At 41.5% G+C, this 6,152-nt stretch overlaps 1 protein-coding gene across 1 annotated transcript in view; it reads left to right on the top strand.

The window, feature by feature from the left end:
- Window positions 1–2,141: 2,141 nt before the first annotated feature.
- The window catches only part of CNTN1 (contactin 1), a 131,023-nt gene continuing 127,012 nt past the window's right edge, over window positions 2,142–6,152 (top strand). The window contains exon 1 of the mRNA XM_069976000.1: window positions 2,142–2,159. The gene's annotated coding sequence lies outside the window, so the exon portion shown is untranslated. The remainder of the gene's footprint in view (window positions 2,160–6,152) is intronic.

Raw genomic sequence — 6,152 nt, 5'->3', positions numbered from 1 at the left:
TCTTACATGTGTGTTATAGGAGCCATGTTGTTTGCGCTCTATGATGGTGATCAGGTAGACTTAGGGTTGTATTAGATGACCCAATGCCTCCTGTAAGCGAGTGCTGATCTGCTAGATCAATGCTTGCTTACTGAGCCTATTAAATGGCTTGATAATCGTTTAGCAAGGGCTGCACAGACATGCTTAGCAATGTCTGTGCAGCCCTTGCCCTTAAAATGTATACATTACCTATCCACGGCTGATAGTTGTCTTTATTAAACAGAGGGATAATCGGCTTAATCAGCCGGATTCGGCCGATTATCGGTCCTTGTAATGGGGCTTTTAAATGCTGAAAATTCCTCTAACGTCCTAAAAAAAATTAAATAGTCAAATGAGGTCAACATAAAGTAGACAAATTAGCTCAAATATAACAATCTGACAACTACGGGTATGCTCACACTAATGAGGCAAGGAATTTCAAGCTGAATCTGTGCGCATATTCCACTTGGAAGTTTGCCTGTAAAGTATGTACAGAGCAATGTCCCATTGTATTCAATGGGATTACCGCTCTGTTGTTCACAGGGTGGAATGTTCCAGCACGGATCCGCTTTCCCCCCAAAAAAATTGACATGTCAATTCTTTGGGCAGATTCCGCTACAGAAATCCCATAGAAGTCATTGGGGTTTTGAGCTTTCGATTTCCGCTCGAATTCTGAGCCAATTCCGCCAGAGCTGAAGAAGAGAAAATTTCAAACAAAATTTTCCTCTTCATTTCCTCGTCTATTCCTCAGTGTGAATTTACCCTTAGATAAAAATTGGACATGTTGGACAGATAGTAAATAATCACCACTGTTGTGCTTTGAATTCTTTGAATTCTTCAAGTAATTGAAAAAAATATCATGTTTTATTAAGGTTTTCTTTATTCAGTTTTACATTTTACTCAAAGATCAGAATTCGTTCAGATACAAACAATACATTAACAAGTGCAGTAGTTTTTTTTTTATCATTCTTGTCATATTCTAACAATGTTGAGGAAGTAGTTCCAAAATGAAAGATACAAATATTATTTGATGTGTGTAGACCATCAGTACTGACATGAATACAAATCAAAGCTGCTGTGACTGGATCATATCTGCAGTAACTGCTGTGACGTGAAGCCACAATTTGCCAAATTATGTGGTTTAGCTGAATGTAGAGGACAAAACTGCAGTGATTCTTTTACGGTTGAGAACATTATCATATTTTCAGAAAATTCAGATTATACCAATGATTTCTCTGCCTAAGTAGTCATCTCACAACTACATTAACAAGCTACAAAGAACCAGGTAACGTGGGCAGAGACTTAACATCTAGGTTGTCTATGCATTACATTCAAAATTTCGGACAATAGTGTCTTTATAAGGGTTCAGCAGTCTTGAAATTTGCAGGTTTTTACCTTTTTCCAAATTGCAGATTTCCCGGACTGTCCATATACGTATGGATATAAAAAGATTGTAGTACAGTTCCTCCACTAATTCAGCGGGAATGTCTTCACTAACTGGAGTCAGTCACTTTCCCCTTTCTTCTCCATGTGGCCCAGATGATTTCTTCCCGCCATGACTCTCTAGAACCTGCCAGAGAAACATCTTAGGCTTCACATTCTTCCAGCATCCCCCTTACCTTTCCCAATATATGGAACCCCAGATGGTAATAATGCCCCCCCCAGTAAGTAGGTGCTGTAGATACAGAGGTACTTCAAGAAGGTAATTTTCTCTATTAGGTAGGTCCCCCCAGTAGCTAGTCTTCTTCATCTTTATTAGATAGGTGTAGGTAGTATCCCTAGTAGCCAGCGGCCCCCTGAGGTTAATATGCCCAGTAGCCAGCTCTACCCATCATCAATAGCCAGCTCGTCACTGTAGGCAGTAACCCCAGTTGCCAGCTTCATCCTTGTAGGTAGTATGCCCAGTATTCAGGTTCTGCTCCATAGGTAATATCTCAAGTAACCAACCCTCGCACCTGTGCAGCACTCCACTCTCTCCTCTCTTCTTTTCCCTTTGGCAGTGGGCGCAGAACTATCAATACCATGTGTGCCTCTGCTGGAGTGGGGATTGAACATGGCCACTTTTGAAGATGACTTCCTCGCCCCTTATGGCCTGTTTGCTGCTGCCAAAAAGAATCAAAGAGTGCAATGCCTTGGAAAAGGTATGAAAACATTAGGTTTCTGTCAGACAAATTCATTGAATTAAGAGAGCAGCTGTTGAAATACCATTACAAAGCAGCAGATGACAAGTATTTGAAGGTGGTGGTCCCTCTGGAGCCCCATTAACCTCATGGTCTGGAATCCCCCAAAAGCTTGTAGTTGTGCATACACCTGCTGTTCAGCCACCCCTAATAAGTTTTCACAAGCAGAAATGGTTGCAGTGGACCCAGACATACATGAAGACTAGAGGTGAGCGAACCTCGAGCATGCTCGAGTCGATCCAAACCCGAACTTTTGGCATTTGATTAGCGGTGGCTGCTGAACTTGGATAAAACCCTAAGGCTATGTGGAAAACATGGATATAGTCATTGGCTATATCCATGTTTTCCAGACAACCTTAGAGCTTTATCCAAGTTCAGCAACCCCAGCTAATCAAATACCCAAATTTCTGGTTCGGATCGACTCGAACCCGAACCCGGTTCGCTCATCTCTAATGAAGACTAATCTTCAGTCTTGTTTACTGATGAGTGCCTTGCAGCACTGGATGGTCCATCTGGAAGTAATGGTGTATGGATACTACTGTATGTCCTAACAAGGCTATAATCGTCAAGGAAGTGGCGGAGTCATGTTTTGGACCAAAATCAAGGGGAGAGAGCTGGTAGACCCCTTTATAGTTCTTGAGGGTGTGAAAATAATCTTGGCTAAGTGACAATTGACCATTTAGGGGAATCAGAGAAAAATATAATTTGTATAATCATTTAGAAAACTAATGTGTTGATGTATTGTTGTGTCAGTGGCATTTAAAGAGAATTGTGGGCACTATAATAAAATAGGTCCCTCCAACATCGTGCTGGTCTGTCCATCCAGGACAGAAAGAAAGGGTGTTTATTTTTGTATGACCTTTGAATATACTTACTCCACATTGTTTGTTAACAGTGGTTTTCTCCTAGAGGACCCCCTGAATGGGCAGGTGCACACAAATGACTACTTAGGCATTTCTTATCTCCCACTATCCCTTTCTACCACTCTCTCCCTTTCTTTATACTTTCTCTTAGTTAAACTTCCCCATTGTGTGTATTTTTGTTTTTCTCTTTGTAGTAAACCCCTTAAATATCCAGTGGTCCATTAATTATTAAAGCATCCCAAAACCAAGCAGATTCTACATCTTCCTCTACTGATATAGCTGCTTTACCCTCCCATTGTTGACACCCCACTATCAAGATTACTGACCACCACTCTAAAAGCAGTTGTCTGGCCACATTATAAACTATCTATTTATAAAAATGTATACACGGGGGAAAGTGAAACTGGCTCAGTTGCCCCTAACAACCAATCATATTACATTTTTTATTCCTCACAGACTCTTTGGAAAATAAAAGGTGGAATCTGATTGGATGCTAGGGGCAACTGAGCCAATTTCACTTTACACCATGTTTAATTAATCACCCCTATGGGGTAAAGTGAAACTGGCTCAGTTGCCCCTAGCAACTAATCAGATTTCACATTTCATTTTCTAAAGAGTCTGTCAGGAATGAAAATTGTAATCTGATTGGTTGCTAGGGGCAACTGAGCCAGTTTCACTTTACAACATGTTTGATAAATCTCCCCCTAAATCCATATATATATATATATATATATATATATATATATACTTATTTGTATAGGGCCAACAGATTCCGCAGCGCTTTTTTCTATGCATACAGTACAGACGTACATAATACACAGTTAAATAATTAGAATAAATAAAAATAACATAAAAATACAAAGTATAAACGAGACCTGCTTGTTGGAGCTTACAGACTACAACTTAGGTTGACACCAGGCATAAGTGCTTTATAGCAGAGCGCAGAGCACGGGAAGGATGTTAGGTGGAGATGAGGGAGGAGATGTATGGAGGGGCAGAGTTGTGGAGAGCTTTATGGGTGAGGGTGAGTAGACAAGTTTGCTTAATGAATGTATTTGCAAAAATATTCAACCTTGATGTGCACTACAAGTATAACTGTGTTAGCTTAGATGGGAATACCCCCTTAAAATGCAGCAAAACAGTTATATGTCAAAATTAGAGATGAGCGAGTAGTGAAATATTCGACTTTTGAGAATTTAAATCGAGTAGGCACCGAGATTCGACTATTCGAATGAATACTCGTTCCCATTATAGTCTATGGGAAAATAATTCTCGGCATTTGGAAATCCAAATTTGACCACTTGGAGGTCACCAAGTCCCCAATGAAACCTCCCTAAACGATGCCAACACCTCCGAAATGACACTGTGACATCAGGGGGAGCATGCCTGGGTGCACCCAACACCCCAAAATCGCAGTGTAATGACACTGTCCGCAGTTGCGAATGAAAAATATTTGCGAACGCATTACGAACGTTTATGGCAATGTTCACACATTTCCTTCGTATTTCTTGCGCAGCGTTACATACATGATTCCAATGTGCGTCTGTAGAGCGTCATGTGGTTCACGCGTATCACACATTACACTGTACGAACGCTAGGCCCGCAGCAGAGCAGAGATTGGCACACTGGGTATCACGTGCCTTTTACTGGGCAACTGGCACACTGGGTATCACGTGCCTTTTACTGGGCAACTGGCACACTGGGTATCATGTGCCTTTTACTAGGTAACTGGCACACTAGGTATCATGTGCCTTTAACTGAGCAACTGGCACACTGGTATCACGTGCCTTTTACTGGGCAACTGGCACACTGGGTATCACGTGGCTTTTACTGGTTAACTGGCACACTAGTCGGTATCACGTGCCTTTTACTGGGTAACTGGCACACTAGTGGGTATCACGTGCCTTTTACTGGGTAACTGGCACACTAGTTATTACGTGCCTTTAACTGGGTAACTGGCACAATAGGTATAACGTTAACGTACCCTTAGTGAGCTAAACCAGGGACACTATAAGTCAATTGTACACACAGGGTACTGGAATGAATACAGCTGCTGCTATTTCTTAGCACTGAGAAGTGCTTCGGATGTAAAGATGACTATTTCGCTTGATCTTAGCCCTGAAAAGGACTTTTGGGTTCAGTAGTAATTCTGCCTAGCCAAAACGCTATTAAAACCTATCTCTCCCTGCTCGAGGAACTCTCCCTGACTAGGTTGAATGCGCATCTGCGGTCGAGAGGCGGGAGGCTTGTATTTAAGATTCAAGGTCATGTGGTTCAGCCATCCAATGAGGGTAGATGCCATTTTTGCGCTGCGTGCGTACTCCCAGGGTCCCTCACGGCCCCCCTGCATGGTGATTGGATTAAAAAAAGCGCCAAGTGCGATGGGGGGGCTTTCGATTGTTTGCAGCGTATTCGACACACTACTCGATTGTATTTGAATCTTTCGAATACAGCAATATTCGATCGAATACCTACTCGATCGAATCGTATTCGCTCATCTCTAGTCAATATGTATGGTGGTATACTTGTATATTGGTATTGTTTGGTAACTCTATAACTAATACATAGAGTCACACAGACCACTTTTCTAGTACTGGTTTACACAGCAGATATTCTGCATAAAAATCTTTGCTTCGGAATCCTTTGGTATGTGTGTGTGTGTGTGTGTGTGGGGGGGGGGTTATTTCAGCTTTTATCTCAGGCAGAAGAAAAGCTAGAATTGGCTTTTATGACTTCATTATTGCACTTTATTATTGACACCGCGTTATTCACTTAAACAGTGTTGATGAACACAGTGATTACTTTCTTAATGCACTTTATTATGGACACCGCATGACTCACTTAAACAGTGTTGATGAAATATTTTAAAACATTTTTCCAACCACATATGGAAAAAGTTACACAGTGAAGATACCTTTAATAAAGCATGCAGATGCATTGCATGCCAACGTGGTTTACAGCAGCAGTTGCCATTTATTTGCCGAGGGAGTACCCTAGTGAATCAATTTGGGCCGCTTTCTGCTGGTATATGCTAATTTGTTGGGACTCAAAAGCACAGTGTATACAGCAGACAGCAGGCTGAATATAATCG

The sequence above is a fragment of the Dendropsophus ebraccatus genome, chromosome 1 (genome assembly GCF_027789765.1).
Source record: "Dendropsophus ebraccatus isolate aDenEbr1 chromosome 1, aDenEbr1.pat, whole genome shotgun sequence".
Taxonomy (NCBI): Eukaryota; Metazoa; Chordata; class Amphibia; order Anura; family Hylidae; genus Dendropsophus; species Dendropsophus ebraccatus.
Note: the sequence above shows the minus strand (reverse complement) of the source record. Positions and strands in the feature narration are given on the sequence as shown.